This window comes from Tenebrio molitor, chromosome Y (genome assembly GCF_963966145.1).
Source record: "Tenebrio molitor chromosome Y, icTenMoli1.1, whole genome shotgun sequence".
Taxonomy (NCBI): domain Eukaryota; kingdom Metazoa; phylum Arthropoda; class Insecta; order Coleoptera; family Tenebrionidae; genus Tenebrio; species Tenebrio molitor.
The window spans coordinates 2,804,182-2,827,395 of NC_091056.1; the positions used below are offsets into that span (position 1 = coordinate 2,804,182).

The 23,214-nt window shown below is 36.5% G+C and overlaps 1 protein-coding gene and 1 long non-coding RNA gene across 3 annotated transcripts in view; one reads left to right on the forward strand and one right to left on the reverse strand.

Annotated features, from left to right (window-relative positions):
* Positions 1-23,214, reverse strand: part of LOC138140542 (uncharacterized) — a 305,855-nt gene that overhangs the window by 75,991 nt on the left and 206,650 nt on the right. The window lies entirely within an intron of this gene.
* On the forward strand, positions 15,690-17,512 carry LOC138140627 (uncharacterized). Its single transcript, XR_011162652.1, has 3 exons — positions 15,690-16,708; positions 16,764-17,181; positions 17,239-17,512. It is a non-coding gene; the product is annotated as an uncharacterized lncRNA (long non-coding RNA).

Consider the following 23,214-nt stretch of genomic DNA (forward strand, 5'->3'; position numbering starts at 1 on the left):
AAGTATTTTCTTTCATTTCGACGATGACGAGTCCCGCTCGTGTAGCTGCGCTAATACGTTGCAGATGCAGAATGTATGCACAGGAGTCAGGATAAATTTTTACTAAGATTTTTAAGGTAGTAATATGTATTACTCACTTGACGCTACGTCGCCATTTTACCTTCCATCAACAAAGGTTCAATTCATCATATCCCTCCCGTCAATTTCCCATACCCCTCAAGGTTACAATTGCTCTGAAAATTTTCACTCATAACAAACCATATTTCATTCGTTGCCGGAAGAAGAAACTTCTTGCGTTCCCTGATTTAGATTCTATACAATTGTTCACCTGCCGTTGGCGCAATTATCCCATTTTTGGTTATTTCAAAAGTAGCTGTCACTCTTGACGTCTTGTTTCGACAAGTTGACCAGATAAATATTGAAAATAATTTTATTATTCATCGAATTATACGTTGCTTGGCAATTGAGGGAAGGTACTCAATTTTCTCATAAAGGGAAAATTAGATCGAGCTCTATTGGTCAATTTGATTAATTCATAACTAAAAAGCTGTTGCACCCTGAATATTTTTCTAAACGTTTTTTACCTTCATTACCATCAAGGAATACACAGTTTCAATTTGATCCGCGAGTTCTGGGACATCCTGTATATCTAAATGCTACTTTATAAGAAGTCGGAGAGCAACAGTATTAATATGGAATAATTGAGATATTTGTTTCTGGTGACCCTTTAAATCAGCACGCTTTCTTTCAAAAATTTCAACTGTCGTTGAAGTTAATTCTATGTGTTTAGTGTGCAAATACCTTTTTAATTTCGATGCCTTCATAGCGTCGTTTGACAAAACAGCACTACAAGCGACGCATTGTGGTTTCGGAACTTCTTCATCATTCAAAACCAGGAAACTAAACTGAATGTAAGAAGAGTCATGTTGGCGCTTGAATGTCGAACGAAATCGTTTTGATGTTCAAGGTTCCTGGCTTGAACTTAAATCACTCTCATTGGAATCTGACATATTTTTGTGTTGCGCAGCAATTGCTGTTGCTGTTTTCTTTACAAATGAGTCCAATACGGTGTCAAATCATTAGGTTTACTAATATGTATACGATAAGAACTTTCAATTTCCATGAAAATGTATGGAAGCTAAGCACTGGAATTTAATTTATCATTAAAATATTATTCTACATTAGTGATTTCGTGCATTCTGCTGCAGGCTTGGACAAGTAAGGGTGAACAAACCGTAGTGGCACAGTTGAAAGTTTTTCAGTTTAACTCTTTTACTGCGGTTCTCGTAAGGCAGTTGGTTCACTGAGTGCGTTGGCCGTGCTGAAATTTAAGTCTAGAGCAGCCGCGCGATATGTACAAATTAATTCTGGAGCAGTGTACTCGTTAAGCACTTCGTTGCTATGCTCTTCTTTTTCTTCCTATTTCTCAACACACGGGGTGAAGGTAAGGAATAGGCTGAAAAGAGAGGCCTGCTGCGAGGATTGATTTTGAATATATGTATTATAAAAATAAAAAAGTAAAATATATACATATGTAAAAAAAAAATTTAAATAAAAATTTATTCCGTGCGCTTGTGGCATCTCTTGCAATAATTAGTACCTGCAACGAAAAAGACATTACTAATTATTATAAAACATAATTATGGATAAATTAAATACAACATTTGAATACCTTTTCATTCTATGATACCGTTCGAAACACGGTATGATGCACAGGGTTGCATTGCAATTTGAACACATGTACCGAGTTTGACTTCACTTCTCTTGTTTTGAACAAACAACACATCGTAGGGTACGATATCATCACCATCACTCCATGCAAGAGCATTATTTTTGTCTTTTTTTTTCTTCTATTTGTTCGCCCTACCTGTGTTGCTGTTTTTCTTTTTTCTTTAGGCTCCCGAGCAGCTTGTAGCGCTTGTTCCGCAATTTCCTCATCCTGAACCATTTGCTCATCTTCTTCTTTTCCCTCTTGTTCCTGAAGGTTTTCGCCTGCTTCTTGGTCAGTTTCAGAATTCTCACTACTAGTCTCACTGTGATCACATTCATCTTCCAAATTTTCCATAAAATGTTCATCTTCACTATCACTTCTTAGAATTTCCATCAAATCTTCATCTGTTAAATATTTCTTGGGTCCAAATTTAGGTTTTTGCGCCATGTTATAAAATACAAGAATGCACGCCAATTTTTCAAGACAATCAGTCGAGACTTAACAAAATGGAGTAAGTGCGCGTTCGTGTTTACAGATATAACAAAAAATATGTGACAGAGACTAAAAGAATGAGTCAGAAGAATCCCGACTTAAAATCATGTCTTGAGCCGTCGTCCGTTGTTCCAAAAGAAAAATCAGAAAATGATGTTTTATACAACAAAATTGTAATATTATGATGGACGACCAAGAATACGTGAAAAAAAGATATGTCTTGAGCTGTTTGTCATTTTGCACAAGTTGCTGAAATATGTGTCTCGAGCAGTCAGAGCTGAGAATTATTTTGCTGAAATTTCAGTTCTGAACAGCGCAAAGGTTAAATTCAATCGACTTCGTGAATCGGCAACATTTCGCTCATGGACTAGCACCGGCTGCGGACCATCACTTTGAGAAGCCCTGTTCTGTGGGTGTTCGTTTTGTTGGCGAAATACAGACTATCCAGACAACCTCACTGTGTTTTGTGGCAAGTGTTATTCGTATTATCACTTCTATATATTTTTCAAATGGAATTGTGCTTTTTGTTCAGGATATTTTATGTGACGCAGTTTCTGTTTTAACCTCATATGAGGACGGTGTAGTTATATTAGCACTGTTAAAAGAAACTGTTGAATTTACATCTTTGATGCAGAATGGAGCAAAACAACATATTTTTTTTCTTTGGTTAGTCGACTTATTTTACATATTTTTCATATTTTTAATTGGCATAAATCTACTAGCAATCCGAACACCAGAAAACGTGTATTTATATACAGGGTATTTCACGAGTGATAATGAGCTCGACGAAATGCAACGCACAATACATTTGCAACGCTAATGTGAATATTTGTTTTTTGATTTAAAAAACGTAGAACATAGTTAACCGTACAGTTTCGTAAATTTTGACATAAATGTAATATTAGCTTGATTAAATGAAATTGTGAAAAAACAAAGAACTTTTGGGAAAATGTTTATTGTCTGTACAAACGCGCAACGGCAGAGGCATTTTTATTACATTCGCCTTAAATCAAGATCATGTCTCTTTTCTCATGGTTCGAATACATTTTAATCGTGGTATTTTAACTTTTTCGGAAATGTCAGTTGTGACAAATAAAATTATTGGAAGCAAAGCTATCATGGGTTTATAATATCCAGTTAGCGTTGGAAATGTATTGTGGGTTGCATTTTCAATTTAGCCGAGCTCATTATCACTCGTGAAATACCCTGTATACAGGATTATTCACGTAAGATGACGAACCTGACAAGGTAAAGATGCAAGCTATTTCGATACGTATTACAATGTCATAATGGGCATAAAACATAGATAGCTTTTAACGTCAGCCTAATGAATGTCAAGTTCTGACAGAAGAACACCTCTTTCAACAAAGTATGATTTAATAACAATAATAAGCAATTAAGGCCCGGTATTTCAATATGAGGTTAACTTACAAGGTTCTGGTTAACTTACGGTTAAAATATTAGTGTTTATTTCCATCCCAGGTGACATCCAAAGTAAAAGTTAAAGTCGATGTAAAGTTACCTCATACTTCAAGTACAGCGTGATCAACAATGACTGAGTCTGTTGGCAATGAAAAAATTTTAAAATACATATGGTCGACTACACAAGCAAAGCACGTAACTCCAAAATGCAAAATTTTACAGGAGCAACAATAAACTGTACCAGAATTTTCGTGGGGTATGTTGTTGTAAAAAGAATGGTAGTCTTGTAACAGACTTTCTTTTAAGCACTGAAGATGTTTAAACTTTTCAGCCTTAATTTTTTTTCTTTCGGTATACAAAGGAGGTAAATCATTAAAGTGGCAAGCGGGCAATTCTTTAAATCGTTGATTCAATCGGTCCCAATTACCAGTATGACGTAACTTGTAAAATATTTCTCCGTTCTCTGTATATTTGATTGCTTTTATATCAGTAACAGTAGCATCTCCGACTTTTCTTCCAGGTCTAATACTATTGTAAAATTTTACGTTGTCAATTTTTTTAAAAAATTGATGGGTCAAATATTCTACATTATAAGGCCTAGGATGTGTTCGTGCTACTTGACACAAAGTCACATAATCGGCAGATATGTTTACCTTGAAATTTCTAACTTTTTTCTCTATGCACGAATGCATAGAGTCTACCTCCATCTGTGTGTGCCCTTTTAGTAGGTATTTTTGAATTATCGTTATCTTATGTGTCATTGATACATTTAGAAGGGCATTGGCCAATGTCGCATTTCGAATTTGACCGGTGCAACCGTCGCTGTATAGGATTATGGTTTGTGACTTATCCGTTATTTTTGGAATTACTTTATTTTCCAAAAAATGTACCACAATGCTAGAGAACTCGTTGGATGTCAAACCACCTTCACTCTCATTCCATAGGAAACAGTACCCATCCTGCGTTTTAAGATCATAAAGAGTGAAGTTATGTACAATCAATTTAGTTTTATAGTACATAGCACTGACAGTTGACTTTGGGCATAAGAGGACTGATTGTAAGTCCATTGTGAAAACAAAAATTCCTTCAGTTTCTTTGTCCTTTTCTTTTTCGGCTCTAGCTTCTTTTTTTAATTCTTGATGTTCTTGATATTTCTCGTCATTCAAATTTTTTGTATCATGTGCGACACACACATCACACAGATCCTTCTTGGGCGTATAAATTGATAAGTTCATGTCATGAAAACATTTCAAGAACACAGTTTTACACAGAGGTTGAATCTTTTGCTCGTTGCAGTAATTATTTTTATAAAAATTATAAAGAGCATTGGTGGATGCCCACAATGGCTCTAAATATAATTTGCTCGTGGAAGAGCGACAATAATGTGATTAGACTTTGGGAAGTGACAATAAAAATTCTTTCAGTTTGCTGTTGGACTCAACAAACTTTGAATTTCTGACCTTAGAAATCTTGTTTTCTGTAGCTTCTTCGTGAATTTCTATAGTCTCTTATTATTATTATAATTACCATCTTGTTTTATCCATTTCAGAACAGTTGTTTCTTTCATTCCTAGCGTCGCCAAAAACATCTTTTTACAGGCCCGAACCATTTCGTGATTCACTTTCAAGAAGTATTTAATAGAAAATTTTCTTTTTATGGCTGATTCTTCATCATTGCCTCTTCTTCTTTTAACGTTCTCTAATTTTGTTAAATTTTGCACATACAATTTTCACTCAGACCATGTTAGTTTACTCCAAAATTTTTGAAAAATTATTTTACGGCATTGTTCTGAAATAGATGAGCACTTTAATGCAGAAGGCCGGTTTCCCCATAGACACTGACACGCTGCTGCCAAAAATTTGCCCGGTTTGTTTACGTCGTAATTCCATAAATTGGCGTCGGTTTTAATTTTACCTTGATAAGGTAACCCTTGTTCACGTCTTCTTTTATTCACATTCGGCTTCCAGTTTTCTTTATGAACGAGGTGTTTTCTAGCCCTTTTCTTAATGTTTATTTCATTAATAATAATAATAATAATAATAATAATAATAATAATATATTTGCGTGTTATAAATAATACAATTTTACATACTGTCTACAAATACCGAAAAAAAAGCAACAATAAAATAAAGAGATATAAGTAACATTTAAACAAAAAATCTATAAAGATTTTGTGAATGAATAAAACTCTTCAAAAGAATAGAATGCATTTTCAGTTAGCAATTGCTTTAAATGTAGTTTGAAGGGTTTAAAGTCCATGTTTTTAAGATGCAAAGGAAGAGCATTATAAAATTTGACGCAATAATAGCGAGTGCTATTTTGTGTTTTGTGCAGTCTCGAATGAATGCTTAATAATAAGTTGTGGTGCCTGGTTAAGTGCGAATGGTTTAACGAGCAGTAGTTGTTTTTATTCTTGTACATATAGAGTACGCATTGTAGAATATATATACAGGGAACCGTTAATATCTTAAATGTTTTAAATATGTCTCTACAGTCATCTCTGTAACCAAGTCCACCCAGAACACGAATACATCTCCTCTGCTGGTTAAAAACTTTACGTAAGTGTGTAGAATGACTCCATACGAGAATAGCATAAGTTATATTACTGTGAACTAGGGCATGGTAGGCAGGTAGGCATTAGTTGCGGTACAGTTCATTTTTTAAATCAATACAATGTAAGAACAGACAAATTCAAACAAATTTCAAATCAAATGTCAAACTAACAATTCCAACCAAAGCCAACTTAGGTGTGACCGCTGTGACAAATGTAATGCCCGCTAACGGAGTTACGTATTTTTCCATGCACATTATAAATCATTTGGAGTTGAGTGAATATCTTTTGACGGTTTTTTTCAGAGAAAGAATTTTTTTGGGATTTAAGTCTTTTATAGGAAGATAGATCTGATAATATTATAACACATGGGGTAAAAAAATCATTTTCACTAAAATGTGGAGTTACATGCTTTGCTTGTGTAGCCGACGATATTGGTGTTTTTCTGTTTCATAATTGGCACTAAACGTCAAATTCGCCTGTCAACTCTGTCAAAGCTGACAACCGGAAATGCGTTTAGATTACAGTGGTACCAAAATCATTCAAATTTTCGTTGTTACCAACAGATTTAGTCATTCTTGATCACGTTGTATAAGTTAACTAATGGTTGGACTTTAACAAGCAGTTGATTCAAAAGAAAATAGACGTTCACGGCTTTTTTCAAAATTAATTCATTTTTAATAACAATGCAAAATGTTGATGTTATAAATGCGTTCAGCGATGATGAAGATGTACCGCTACGAAAACAAAGAGTTGTGCGAAATCGACCAAATCATTTTGAAGTTTGGGACACTAATGAATTTTATCGAATTTTGATGGTAAAAGTTAACTTTTTGTATTTCATTGTAGTTTTATAAACTCTAGCTTTTTGTAACTGGAGCTTTTTACTTTTTGTCACTCATAGCGAATCATTTTTCTTTCCGAGAAATAAGACAAAAACAGCAAAAGAACATTTATTTATTATAAATATTTATAATGCAATTCTGAAAATTAATACTTTTATCCGGCACTGATAGTCCCTGTGAGATTCCTGGGCGGGGGAACGATGCTGGATCACTTATGCACTTATGGTATCAGTTCCATTACTTTCGTTACCTTGTTCAACAATTTTTGCAGATTTTTTTTCTTCTTATTTTCTATCGACTCCACAAAGTAGGAGATTTCTGCTGCTTGGCTTTGTTTACAAAACATGTCACAAGAACTTTTTCCGTGATAGCTTCTTTGACATTTTTCTCATCACACCTTATTTTGAAACGTTGATAAGCATATTAATTCACTTGGCTTGATTTTTCTGGCAACAAATTCTGCAAGAGCTGCATTTGCATCGTTTTCAGTACCTGGAAATTCAGAAGAACTCACTTCTTTCCAACAAAATGCAGTTTCAATTCGAACACTTTGAAAATGTTCATAAACAACTCGTTGTTATTGTTAGAAGTTGGTATAGCAACGACTCTAGATTTCTAGATCAAATTCGACAATAAATTTGTACGGAGAACATTTTTAGTTTATTTTTCTTCAAAATTCGATAAAATCTTGTATAAATCACGAGGTAAAAGCGTCTTTTTATCACACGGCGTGTTCTTCATCAACAATTTTCACGCCTGGTGATAAAAAGTATCGCTTTTATCTTTTGTTGTATAAATAGCTATGATGCATGAAGCTGTAGTTATATGTATATATTTAATTTTTAGAAATGATGCTTTAAATATGGCTGAACAACTTCTTGTAACTTTAAGATTCTATGCCATAGGATCTTTCCTAAGTGTGGCAGGTGACTTCTCTGGAGTTCACTAATCAACTGCTTCGAAGACAATAAAAAGGGTCAGCCAAGCTTTAGTAACTCTTAGGCCTCAAACAGTAGAAGAAAGAGCAGATGCTAAAAGTAAATGTTTTAATATTTCACGATTCCCTACATGTATAGGTGCAATAGACTGTAGTCATGTAAAAATTCAGTCCCCTGGTGGAGATAATGCGGAAACTTTCAGAAACAGGAATCAATGTTTCTCATTCAGTGTGCAGACAATAGCAGACGCTGCTTTGAAAATTATGGATATTGTGGCTAGATGGCCAGGAGCGTCACATGATGCCTATACAGGGTCTCCCAGAACTGGCGGACCAAAATAACACGGTGAAATCATTATCTTCTGGCAATAATAGGAAAAATATTTAAAAAAATCCATCCTCATTGGATTTTAAAATAAGAACGTTTTTAATTGACCAATCGTGTGTAGATATAAAATTACCTTAAAAAATTATATTGGTAACTATCGAAACAAATTTGATTGTTGCAAAGACATTATAATTGAATATTATGTCATAATAAATTATTTCTGACAATTCTGACAAGTCATTAAAAACGCGTAATGTTTACCGCTTCAGAATATTTTGATATGCTTGTCTTATATGGACAGTGTGATGAGAGTGCCACAGTTGCTCCTCAGGGGTACGCAGTTCGTTTTCCCAATAGGGAACATCCTAGCAGAAATACTATAACCTGAAAAATACTATAACCTAAAAACGTCCGTCATTGCACAAACAATGCGGATACCCAACAATGCATATGCATCATTTGAAATGTATCCATAGTTTCAAATAAAGCAGGAAAACTAATTAATAGGCAGAGATTAATAGGTAACTTAACATCAACAACAGCATTGGTCAGTTTAAATTGCTTCTTTCCTAATCACTATTTAAGATAGATTTTTTTGAACATTTTTCCTATTATTCCCAGAAGATGATGAATTCACCGTATTATTTTGGTCCGCCAGTTCTGGGAGACCCTGTATTTTTCGGAATTCAGCTATAATGAATTCATTTGAAATGGGAAATTACCGAAACTGTGTAATTGTTGGAATAGCGGTTATCGCATAAAATCGTATTTCCCTTTTTTGCTGTGTCTTGCTTCGGTGAACAGTTTTTCCACTTCACGGGCGAGTTCTCGATCGGTTAATGTTATTTTTGGAAGTATCCTGCATCGACCGCATGCAATCTTGAACGCATCGCCCCAAATGTCCCGGTTGAGATCTTCGCAGACTTCCCGCCATCTCCTGTCCTTCTCTTCCTTAATCTTTATTCTTAGGTCTTTCCTACTCTTCATATATCTTTTGTACGCCTCTTGCTTTTCTTCTGTCGTGGCGTGACGTACCTTGTTACGTCTGGTCATCACTCTTTTGTTTTTTAGGCAGACCCTTCTTGCTTCGGCCACATCCCCACTCCAGCACCATACCGGTCGTCGTCCAGATGGGTTGTTCTTTCTTTTCTTAAACACCACTCCACAGGCCTTGGTGATTGCACGCTGCCATTGTTCCACACAGACCTCATCTCCATTTTGTTTCTTTTCTTCCTCAATGTTTTTCCTAAGCGCTTTGCCGAACTCGTGTGCCCGTTCTGAGTTCAACGTCCATCCCGTTCGTTGTCCTTTCCCTTTGGTTTCTTGCGAAGCTCCCTCCGATTGTATTTCGAATGTGATGTTTTGGTGGTCACTGAGGTTTTCTTCATCAGCCTGTACCGTCCACTTTACTATTCTCCTCGTTTTTTGGAGGAGCCCTTGTTGCCTCTACTTTCGTGGCCTTTCTGGCTTTATCAAGAGCGCTCCGGAAAGCACCACATCCTCTGCCTCCTGCGTTGTGCCCAAACTTTTGGCATAGTGGGCATGACTCCTCGTTCCCACAATCTCGCGCCGCGTGCCCTTCCCCGCACTTGTAGCAGGCCTTTCTTTTTTTTTTTCTCTGTGGTTGACTGTCTTGGGTTTTTTGCTGCTGGTAATTTGTGGGTGCATAAATATTTACCCTTACAGTACTTTCCCTAAAGACTGCTTGTACCAAGTTCCTCATCTTCACGGTGTCGACGCAACTTAGTTTGAGCATCGCCACCTGGTCTATCCCTTCACCCTCCAACACTACTTGGAGTCGTTTCTCTTCTTCATCCTTGTTTTTGGGAGCTTTTCGAAGCCCTTCTTTCAGCCTCTCGTTCTCCGATCTTAGTTCCCTCATTCGGGCCTCGGCTTGTTTCATCCTTTTCCAGGCTCTATCGATTTCTTCCTCGCCGCCTTTGGACATGGGGTCCGTCTAGCATGCCATATCGTTCTTCTCCGCATTCTCCGCTGGGGTTTGCACCTTCTCGGGCTTTTCCTTTGGCTTTTCGGCCTCCTTGGGGGCGTCCTCTTCGTTCTCTTGCGGCGTGTTGCAAGCTTGCAGCTGTGCCACCAAGCTTGTAAGGCTCGCCACCACGGACTTCAGGTCTTTCCTAGGATGGTAAGATTCTCCCACAATTTTGCTAAGCTTTCCTCTTTGTGCAAACAACCGATCCATAGCCCGTTTCTCGGGGTTTCTTTTCCGGGTCACCTCCTCGTTTGGACTCGGGGTCGCTGTTGCCTTTCTCTTTTTAATTTGCCCTTCCTGCATTTTAGGTGTCAGGAACGCAGGCGTCTCCTGCTTGGAGCCTTGTAGTAATCTGGTTTTCCCCGGCGTAAGCGACGGCGTCTCAGGTGCTATTTGGCCCGTCACGCTAGTGTATTCCCCAGCCTTAAACTTGGACCTACCTGCGGCATCGTCCCACTTCAAATTAAAACACCCAGAATTGTCCCCAGGCGATGACAGAGCTGGCGATGTAGGCTCCGAGTGGGTTCCTCCCACTCTGCTTAAGCCTAGGTTAAGGGATAACTTTCGGTGTATATTTCTCCCGAGAGCCTTCTCCACCTCCAATACCAACAACGGTGGCTTTTTTGCGCTCACTACTTCTACCTCTTGTTTTTCCTGTTTATTTGCCTCTTTCGATAATTTCAGTCCTTTCTTGGACTTGGAGAGATTTTTCACTAAAATAGCCCTACGCCACTAAATACTGCAATGGCTAATTGAGATCAGCGCTAATATGAAAAAAACATCCATTTTCATCCAGAAAACGTGTTTTAACGCCGAAATCGAAATTCAAATAAATCTACCCGTATAGCAAAATATCCACTTCGTAAGAATCTGGTTGTTTCACGTTTTTAGGTAGCTCAGTTTTGAAGATATGAACGGTTTTAGGAAAATCCTTCCTATTTTTTTAAGCCATTACGCAACGTTTTTCGCCAAAATGGCAGAGAGAAAAGTTGTTCCTTTTGATGAGTTCTATTACCAGTTAAAATTAATGCACTTATTTCAGAAACACCCTGTATAATATATACAGTTTTTGGTTGGCAATTCTTGCAAATCAGACAACCTGGTTCTAGTGTAGTGTTGAAGGACTGTGTTTCAGTGACAATAGGTGCCCCAAACAGGATCCCAGTAGTTGTAGCTACATTGTCTTTCAGGGTCTTTTCAAAATCTTCATCTGCACAGTTATAAGATTCTGAATGGTTAATAAAATCTAATAGCAGAAGTTTTTTAAATGCACGTTGGAACTGTATCGGTGTTGGGTTGAGCGCATTTCCACTCTGTTGTCTCACAGTTCCGAAAAAATTCTCAATACAATCTTGGGTTAGCCTCCTTGTTAACAGAAACGAGATCACCTGTTGTTTTAAATAATCAAACAACATAGGGAAAGCTGAAATAGACTGAAGGAGACCCTTAATACAGTTAATAGTGGAAGTCACATCGCTGCCATCTTAATAAGTGTTGACTGTCAAATTTTCAAAAAGATGTTTACACTCTTGCAAAAGTTGTAGCTGGACAGAAGCCTTTGTGAAGGCCGACTGCAAACATGAAGGTCCTTTAAGTCTGGAACTATTAAATAAATCAAAGAAGTTATTGATCGTTGCGAACAAATGGGCAGTTCCTATAGCCGCCGCGGGTAGCATTCCAAAAGCGATATATGTTTCCATAGCAGCTGATACTGTGTGGCTAAAAACCTGTGTGGCTAGCCTGACACTCATTTTTTGAAAATTTGTAGGTGCAATGTGTTTATCTGTTAGCTTGGGACTAAGACATAGATTTCGTCTCTTAAGGTCAGAGTATAGAAGGCGTAAGTGCTCCCATGAGGCAATCTTACCATCAAAATTGTAACAATATTTGATTAAATTATCACGTAGTGATTTAATCAAATGGCACATTGCAAAAAAATTTCGAGAATTTACTTCAAAGTAAGGATGTTCCCTTGTTACACCTAACAGTGACATTAATTGAATAAAATTGGAACCTTGATCATTTATGAGGCAGTACACTTCGATACCTAAAACAAACATAATTTATTTGTAAGTCATATGCAAGACAAGACAACACACCAATTGTTTCTAATTTGCCAATTGTCTCGAAAACAAGAGGTGCCATGTCTGCAGCTGGACAAGAACTTCCCACAAAATAGTATGCAACTCGAGAGTTGGCCAGAAGGCCAATTTGAAGATTCAAAAACCATGTGCATTCTTCAGGTAAAAAACGTTTTGCCGTTATTTTTTTCATCTTAAAAATAATCGTTCACGCAAACTGCTTTACCGTTTTTGGTTTTTCGGAAATCGATGAAAACTTAAATTTCAATCAAAATGTTGCGAGCTTTTACAGTTTGGAACAGTGCACTTCATTTTCACAAAACACAAAAGAATGCAAACACGCAAACTGCAAACGACAGCTTCAACGTGATGACCACAGGTGATGACTGTATTGAAGGCGCACGAACCAGGCCGCGCATGTGCACTGAAATTTCGGGATCAGTTACGCCCCCAAGTGATCTATCTGGGTATATATTATATATTATATTAAGCCCTTTATTCCCGGCTGGGACATAGGGAAGAAACAAATTTTCTCCATTCGTTTCTGTCTCTCGCAATATACCCCATCTCTGCCACAGATTTATTGGTCTCCCTCAGCGTGGATCTCTTCCAAGTTTCTTTTGGTCGTCCGATCTTCCTTCTCCCTATTGGGTTCCAGTAGAGTGCTCTTTTACATATCTCTTTGTCGTCTTTTCTTAACGTGTGCCCCATCCATCCCAGTTTCCTTTTCCTAATTTCGTGTGCTATTTCTACTTGTCCGGTCTTCATCCATAATTCTTCATTGGTTATAGTGCGGGGCCACCAAATTTTCAATACAGTTCTTAAGCATCTGTTTATGAATACTTGGAGTTTATGTCTTATGCCTTCTGTCACTGTCCAGGACTCACATCCATATAATAGAACAGGTTTCACCATTGACGAGAAAATTTTGAGCTTTGTTTCTGTAGTAGTACTGCTGGATCGCCAAATTTTGCTTAGTCTTACAAATACACTACGTGCTTTTGAAACACGTGAAGTTACATCCTTCAGGACTCCTTCCTCTCCTGATATTATACTTCCAAGATATGTGAAATCCTCCACCTCTTCTATGATTTCAGAGCCTACTTCTATACTTGTTGCTGCCTTTGTGTTCAAGCGCATGATCTTCGTCTTGATTTTATTAATTTTTAGACCCGCTTTTTCAGACGTTCTACTTAGGTGATCAATTTTTCTTGTAGTTGTTTCCCATTCTGGGAGAGTAGGCATATGTCGTCGGCAAAATCGAGATCTTCTAGGTTCTCCTCAAAGGTCCACATTAATCCTCTTTTCTTTTCTTGGACTGTTGTTTTTAGGACTTCGTCAATAACTACTAAAAACAAAAGTGGCGAAAGGATGCAGCCCTGGCGGACCCCTATACTGGTCTCGAACTCTTCGGATAGTGTACCCTCATGCAATATCCTACATTTGTAGCCATTATATCCCTCTTTAATAAGATTGACAAACTTGTGGGGAAGGCCTTTATTCGTAAGTGCTGTCCACATACATTTTCGGTCTATGGAATCGAAGGCCCTTTCATAGTCTACAAAGAGAAGGTATAGGGGAGATTGATACTCCATCGATTGTTCTACTATTATCCTCAACGAAACAATCATATCTCTACATGCTTTTCCCGACCTGAAACCACTCTGTTCTTTCCGTAATTCTTTATCTAATAATTTTACTATTATATTTAATATTATCTTGTTGAAGGTCTTGCTAACAATGCTAGTTCTCTCTCGTTTTTGCTGATAGGCCTCTTTTCTTTAATTCTCTTCTCTCTTTAATTTTATTCCAAGTGTCTTGGCTCATCCATTCTCTTTTCTTGCTTGATTTATACCCGAGTACTTGCTTGCTAGTTTCCAAGAATGCGTCCTTGCAATGCTGCCAAACATCTTGTATTCCTTTGTTGTCATAGTCTATGGATGCCTCTTTCTCCCTCAACATGTCTATAAATCTCTCTTTGAACTTCTCTTTCTTTAATTTTTGTATATCAAAAATCTTCGTCACTCTAGGTTTATATTTCTTCTTCATGACTTGTAGCTCAGCTCTAATTTTTGGAACTACTAAGTAGTGATCTGTTTCAATATCAGCACCCCTTTTATTACGTGTATCAAGTAGGTTATTACACCAAGCTTCACTTATGCATATGTGATCAATTTGGTTTTGGACTTTCTTATCGGGAGATACCCAAGTTATTTTATGACAGTTTTTATGTTTAAATAGTGTTCCTCCAATCTTGAGCTGATGCAGTCCACAGAGCTCCACCATCATTTCACCATTCTCATTTTTTTCTCCTATACCATTTTTGCCCATTATATCTTCTAGTCCATTGTTGTCTGTACCAACTTTAGCATTAAAGTCACCCATCAGCAGGACGATATCTTCTTTAGGAATAGATCCCATTGTGCGATTCAGTGTGCTATAAAAGACCTCTTTATCTTCAATATCGGCAACATTTGTAGGGGCATAACACTGTACAACTGTAAAATTGTTATTTTTCATATTTATCCTCGCTGTGATAATTCTATCATTAACTGGTTCCCAAGATATCAGTGAGTCTCGAACTTTGTTATTCAGAATTATTGCAACTCCATTCATATGTTCCCCAGTTGTCTCGTCTTGGCCTGAATATATTATCTTGTATCTGTCCACTGAAATTTCACCCACACCTTTCCATCTTGCCTCGCTTATTTCCATTATTTCCACCCCATAGTTTTCCATCTCATGTAGAGCTTGCCTGAGTTTTCCAGCCTGGTACAGGGTTCTTACGTTCCACGTCGCTACTAGAATTACCTTATGCTTCCTGTGTTTTAGCTTTGTTTCGGTTTCATTGATTTGCTGGTTTAAGGTGAGGAGGTAATCACTCTTCTGCACCCGAGAGTCTTCCTGACCTGTATCTATTAAGTTTTCTTCCGTATGTGTGTCTTCAGTTTTTCTTGTTACTTTTCCTTTTCTATACCTTTTACGTAGCCGGGTCGTTATCATATCGAATCCATCTGGGAGTTCTCTTAGTTTTTTGAAACGAGTTTGTGGTTCTTTTTGTCCCATTCCATAATCTGTCCATCTATTTCAGCCTTTTGGTATCTCACTTTGGCTGCAGCGCCCTTTTTCCGTTCTTCTCGGGCTATATTCCTGATTTTCTTTTGTATTGCCATCTCCTCTCTAGACAGCTCCGATTCAATGTACATGTCTTTTCCTTTCAGTACCTGCACTTCATTTTCACAAAACACAAAAGAATGCAAACACGCAAACTGCAAACGACAGCTTCAACGTGATGACCACAGGTGATGGCTGTATTGAAGGCGCACGAACCAGGCCGCGCATGTGCACTGAAATTTCGGGATCAGTTACGCCGCCAAGTGATCTATCTGGGTAACTTATTTAACCTGTGGTTGAGGTGTGAGCCGCAGTTACAGTGTGTGACGGTTGGTCCGCGTTCGACCAAACCGTAGCACGGATTTCCCCCGGGTTCGCCAGTTCCCGTGCCACGACTTTCGTGGTGGATCCTGAGGGTTGAGCCGTCCTTTGTTTTTCGCCGCTCCGCTCAAGCCTTGCCGGCATGGGTGACCCTGCCAGGAGCACGAAATTTTTAAGTACTTCTAAAAATATAAATAGAGGTGGGTGTGTAACATAAAAGATGCCATTAAAACGCGAGTGAAAAGATTCACAAGCATTAGTCGTATGGTCTACACTAGATGATAATTCGGCCCATATCCAAGAAGGAAATTTTGCGTTTTCATGTATACAGAGTGATCAACAAGAATCCAAATCAGAGCAAGCGTTGCAAATTATCGGTCACGTCGTAGCAGAATCATACGCAAATAAGCGTTCAAAGCATGGCCGTAGATAATTTGTGGTCTCAAACTCTACTTTATAATAAATCATACCTCATGAATTTTAGACGTTGGAATTATAATTGTGCATTTTATTATTATTATAAGATAAGGAAAACAATTTATAAGATAAACAAGAGCAACATTTTACATTTGTAAGAGTAAGTAAATTATCAGCTTTATTGCCAAACGCGACGCCACTGGTACGGAGATGTTTCGTTGAAATGTCACATTTTTCAAAATTCAAGGTTGTTGTTGTTGACAATTTAAGTGATTTAACCTAGAAAACAAATCTTCGATTTCGGCAAGATTTACAGACGTTTATTGAAATTGTAAGCAATAGTTATCCCAGAATAAGTTGTAAAATGGGTTTTACCATTAAAGAGAAGGCATTTTTATTACATTATTTTCGAAAGAGGGTGAAACAAGAAAGTGAAGACTGGCCTTACTTTGTACCCCCTTACACTGAAGAATTTCAAGCCAGATGTCCGAACCTGATGGTATTGGTTATCAACAAGTTTATTAATGTCTTAAAATTATAGTGCCTAATTTTAGCGAATCATAGTCCATCATTAAGAAGAAGTCAGGTCAGTCCTCGGTTCAAATTTCAGAAATGGTGCAAAATGTTCGACAAATTATCAAGGAACATCCCTCAACTTCCATAAGGCGTTTAAGACAGCAAGTTAAATCGAGTTATGGCACTTATCGCAAAAATTTTGAAGGAGGATATTAATTTGTTTCCCTTGTGTGTTGCAAGAAATAAAACCCACACATTACCTTAAACAAATTTTCATCATAAATGAATTTTGGCAATCCATTTCACCTGACAGCTTTTAAGTGTTTTTGGAAAACATGAGAGGCGAGTTTGACTCTTTCTGGACCACAATGGAAAACATTTCGAGCAGTTTTTGTGAAAACTTATTTTTTGACCTTGGAGTAATTTAAATGTTTTAAACTGCTAGAAAAGATACGAGTAAGTTCTCAATTAACCAAAAATGAGAGAATAATAACTTTAGCACTTTTCTTACAGAAAACAACAAAACAAAGAATTATGAAAAATAATTACTTTTAAAATTTTGTAACCAAAGATTACGTGCCTTATGAAGGAATTTTATGTAACTGTGTGTTTTTTCCTTAATTAGTAATAAATAATAATTAATAATAACTTTCTTTTAAATCCATTATTCATGAATTACAAAAAATTTATAAAGGCAATTAATAATAGATTTTTGAGAGGCAGGCAACCAACAAAACGAGTGTGCACAGCAAGTATCTAAAAGTGTCTGATTAGTATACGACGTACGTTTCGATAAAATAAAAGATGAGGTAGCACTCTTGATTTGGTTTCTTGTTGATCACTCTGTATAGTGTTCCACCAAATAATCTGCCAGTTGGGTAATGCGATTATCTGTGGGTTGTAATGCTCCGAAATCGAATGCGAAACAGTCACCAACTTCCTCAGGATCTAAATATGGTAGTCCAAACAAATAACGCATCCACTTTCCGGCTTCATCTTCGGGATCATTATATTTTTTAGCTAAACCAAATTTTTGTATTGCCCTAAACCACGCTTGCCCCAAATGAAAATGGCAACTCATCCAACGCACTTCCGGTCAACTTATTAAAACAGCGTTACGTATAGCTACTTCAAAATCAACTGCTACAATTTTTGGTTTTAAAAGTAATTCCAAAGCACGAAAAGAATATAGTGTCCATTTACTAAAACGTGTAAACAAAACAACTATAAAAAGTGTTTAGCACATTGTCTAAACGTTCCATTTAAATATTTTTTTTTACTTGAACAAAGCAATTTCAAATTAGTCTTGCACGAAAATGTCACAACTTGAGTTTCTTGATCATTCACCAACAAAAAAATTTCATTTTTAATTGTCTTTAAATCCAAATTATTCAAGGTACTTATCACTTCTTCTCGAGATTTCGGCAATACGGGCGTAACTTTTCTGCGTATTCGATATACGCAGAAATTTAAAATGCAGATATTTTAGACGGTGAAGAATAAAATCCCATTAATTCAATCACCCAAGTCTTAAAATAGTATATTATACACCAAGGTGAAGAAGTTCATCATTATAACCGCCAGAGCGTCAAGATTAGAGCCCGAGGCGTGCCGAGGGTTCTAAGGCGCGAAGGCTATAAGGGACTTCTTCACGGTGGTTTATACACTATTTTTTCCACTACTAGATACGTTAAAACCCTTTCGGATAATAATTATTGATTAAATTATTTAGTCCGATGCGACGATCCGAGTTCTCATTTTTCAACGGTTGTTATGAAAATCGTATACGTTAACCAATGAAATCAACGAAAATCTTTCGTTGCTAGGTGACGGCTGTTCATTATTCACCTAGGTTAATAATGAAAATTATTATTAACTTTGGGAGAGAAATTCTACTTCTGGGGTCGGTTCCAGAGTCAATAATGAAACCTTCTGAGACAAGTAGTGGAAAAACGTAATTTTTACATGCCTTTTTAAAATGTTGAATCAATTAAGATTTACATAAAAAAAATTTCGTCAATAAAAAATGCTGTAGGGAAAAACTCGTCCTTGAAAGACGTCTGGTTTGCAAGAAAAAAGCTAAAAACTTTGTTAAACGTGGCTGCAAATGCAAAAAGGTAGACGCGTATGAAACAAACCCGCAATTTTGCAGAATTTTGGTCATCCCTTTTCGCAGAAGCGCAGGTGACATATTTGACGTTTATCTTGCTAACCCTACAAACACTTACAAAGTTAAAGACAACATTTGAACGTAATTTATTATACTGGATGCTTTAATTCTTCCATAAAGGACTAAAACACGATCGGGATATTTTAGCAAGGTAATTTAGTTCACGTACGCTTCCTGTGTCTTCAAATAAATTGACGACTCTCTTAACCTTACATTTTGTAAAGCCTACATTTGGATAGTGTTCCACGAGAAAACGAACTGTGTCATTGAAGTTCTTACGACACTCTCCATAGGCATTTTTTTTTCCTTTTTCAACAATATTGAAAGTTCTGCCGCTGTAGTCTATTTTTTTTCTAATAAAGCGCGCCCAATTTTGACAGACTTTAAAGGGTGTACAAAATGTTGCTTGGCAATTATTCATCAATTGTTTCAAAAGGTAACTGCTCAAATACCTTCAAATTTTACATTAAATTTTTAACGACAAAATCTAATCTTTTCGTTGAATCAGACAAGTGATTTACTTAATTGTTTGTGTAGACCCCTATTTTTTAGTGTTTAACAATCTAATAATCATCGCGCATAATTTTCGATAAAGGAAGCATGTGTTAAAATTAAATTTTTTAACTTCAGGTAATTTTTAGTGTCCAACCGAAGATTCGGTTTCGGCCAATTTCGGCTGAAAATAAGAGTTTCAGTTAAGTTTCGGTTTCGGCCAATAATCGGCCGAAATTTCGGCTCCAACCGAAACTGTTTTTTGTCGCGTCACGCTCGTTGTTGATTTGATTTATTAAATATCGGATGTTTTTTTTTTTAATTTCACCTCGTAGTAAGCGCCGAAGAGTCGATTGTGAACGCACCACTCGTGTAAATCGTAAGATTTAAACAGCTGATCCGTGATCCGTAACCCCTATAGTGCATTCACCATCGACTCTTCAACGCCTACTATGATGGCTATGAGGTGAAATTTAAAAAAACACCCGATAATACTTATAAATGTTTAATTAAGACCGACTGAAGTTGTTTTTTAGTTTGATTTATAATAAAAATAAACGAGGCAAAAATGAATAGGGAATTCCACAATTTTTCTTGAAAAGCAAAATAATTGCCCCAATCCTCCCACGTATTCTTAAACACTAGATAAATTTAAAATGTTACAGGTACTGGAAACGTTACATTTAATGTGTATAGATATATATTTCTAACACATTTCATTACAAATTTTAAACTGTATTTATAAAAAATTCAAAAATTGAAAAATTCCCTATTCATTTTTGCCTAGTTTATTAAGCATAAAGGTGTTTTTGTTTATTTTTGGATTGAAGACAAACAGTTGTATCTAATTACAAAGGTTTGTGTCCAAAAAGTAACTGAATTCAAAAGTTTCGGTGTCGGTTTCGACCGAAACTGTAACAGAGGCCGAAATTCGGTTTCGGCTGAAAAATATGGTTTCGGTCGGACACTAGTAATTTTATTATTACTAATTGAACCTTCACGGTCTAAAATATAATAATAAAATATAATTTCATAAAAATCCGTTGGCAAATAACCGAGATGTTAGGTTCGAAAGTCTTAGCTGAGACACCCTGTATACATTGTTTTACTAATTTCACATCCTTTTGAGTCACGATGTCTAGTGATGCAACGTTTTCTTTTATTGCAGAATGAAAAATTTTTGTCGGCCTGTCACAGATCTTTTTTTTTAAAACTCCAAGAGAGATCTGCAATCTGCCCAGTGGGCGATAAGCGTTTGTTTTATGACTAGGATGTGGTCATGTAGTGCATCACTTCAGTAAGTGATCACCTTTAAAAATAACTCTAAATTTTAATCTCAAATCTAGGGTTTATTTGTCCACGTGATCTTAAGTCTAAACTTATCTGGGTTCTGCAATTAAATCGGATGGTTCCAGACGTTTTAGCCTACGCACTTCGTTAACTTCGCGCACATTTAACTGGTTAGCCAGCACATTCTAGGATGCACTGACACTCTTTCACTGTATTTCGCACTATATCGATGTATGGCTTCCTTGATGGATTCCAGCGGGATGTCACGCTGGATCAGTGGCGGCTCGTACTGTAAAAATGTGGGGGTTGCAACTTTTATAGGTACTTACCAGTTACTAAAATAGGTTTATAGGTTAAAAATTACTAACTACGCATGTGTCTTACAAAACCATTTACTTTTGCATCAGTTTAGATACCTACTTATAGTAAAATTTAAAAAAAATAAACCAAAGAAAACATTAAAAAAAACGCTCCAACATTCTATTGATAGAGAAAATCCATCCGATGTTCTTTAGCACCAGCGAACTTGTCAATAACCCTTTGATTAAAATCGGGGATGCTTTCGATTAGGTCCCTTTCTTTAGAAAGCATTGCCAACGCAGAAAGTCTTTCTTGACTCATGGTGTTCCTTAAAAAAGTTTTAATCCTTTTGAGGGTCGAAAAGCATCGTTCTGCTTCAGCTGAAGCCATAGGAATTGTAATTAAAATTTTTAAAAGTTTTACACTTTCACTGAAGGTCACACTTAACTCATTGTTTTGAGCGATAAAGTCATAACGTGCCTTCAAATAAATTTATATTTAGAGCAACCTATGGAAGTTCAATTGTTTGCAACATTTTTACAGCGTAGAAAATGACACAAGAATCGTCTGGTCTGACATTTAACAAAATAAAATTAGGTTAGAAAATATTTTTAATTTTTGTAGTGCATTCATCTCAGATTATTGAAATTCACGTTAATAAATAATAATCCAAACATTATTCCAATCACAAATTATTTGCTAACTAATGGCTTTTCGCCAATATACGGAAGATGATGTTTCAGCTTTCGAAATCTTTGTGAGGCATTGCTGCAAATTTTAATTAATCTTCGGGAGAAAAATACCCCAAATTCGGATGGAAAGTCGAATAAGATCGCAAAATTTCAAAAGCTCTAGAGTCAAGTAATTGTTAACATAAAGAGAACAAGTAAATGGGATGTTACACGGTTAGTTCATATTCTCCATTCGGTTTCAGTATATTTATATTGAATGAAAACTGAAACTGAACATGGAACTAAACAGACAGTCTGAAAGTACCCACCTTAAGGAAATTGACAAATAGTTAGTCGTATCAATTCATTTATTTGTTTAAACCATAAAAGAGAACATAACATTAACATTGCTGTGAACACTAATAAGAATTGTAAATTAAGTATTGCACATAACCTCAGACAATAGGAGATAACAATTTTATACATAATTTACAGTACTTAAGCGTTGAAAATGTGCACCCTGTTCTTGTAAACACAACCTAGTCCTTCATCTAATTGCATTAGTTACATTTTCTAAAACAATAGGATTATTATTAATTTCATTAATTTTCTGTGTTATCCTATTTGGTAGTTCTGCCAAATCATTTATGGGTGTTGTGTAAATTGAATTTTTGTTGTGTGGCCACAAGAAGAAATCACAAGGAGTGAGATCACATGATCTAGGGGGCCAGTTGTTTGGTGTATTACGGCTTATAATTCTATTGTCGTAAAATTTGACCAAAAAATCTATTGTAGCACCATCCTGCTGAAAGTAGCCATAAACTAACTAATCATCATGTAATTGATTTAAAAATGGAGACAAAATTTCATTTCTGTATCTTGCAGCATTGATATTTCCTAAAAAACATTGATTATTATTTAATTACTAAAACATTATTACAATTGTTACCTTAAAAAAAGATTGGACCAATAATTCTGCGTTGGCTAATAGCAGCCCAAACGCCTACTTTCTGGGGGTACTGGGGTGTTTCAATGAAAAAATGTGGATTTTCTGAACTCCACATTCTTGTATTTTGAGAGTTGACATATCCACTAAGATGGAAGTAGGCTTCATCAGTGTGAAAGGTTTTATCAAGGTGAACATCTAAAGTATTCAGAAACCATTGACAATATTCTAATCTTTGGGGGAGATCAACTGGATGTAATTCTTGAACAGATGTGAGACGGTATGGAAAGAGGTGAAGATCATTTTTCACAATTGAATGACAGGTACCAACAGACACACCAAGTTGTTGTGATAAATGTTCAATTGAAGTGCCTGGGGCTTCTTCCATTGCTTGTCTCACTTCCAGGTTTTCGTCCCACAGATCCATTTTCTTGGAAATTCTTTAAGGAAATGTTTAAAGTTTGTCGAAACTGCGTATATTCCACTGCAATGTCTGGGAATTCTCCAAACTCTTCCATACATAACGCAAGGGAATACTGCCAAACTCCATCGACATGAAGACTTTATGTTGTGCCATTGTTCACAAAAATGTCGGAAAACAGTAAAACACTGACGCAGAT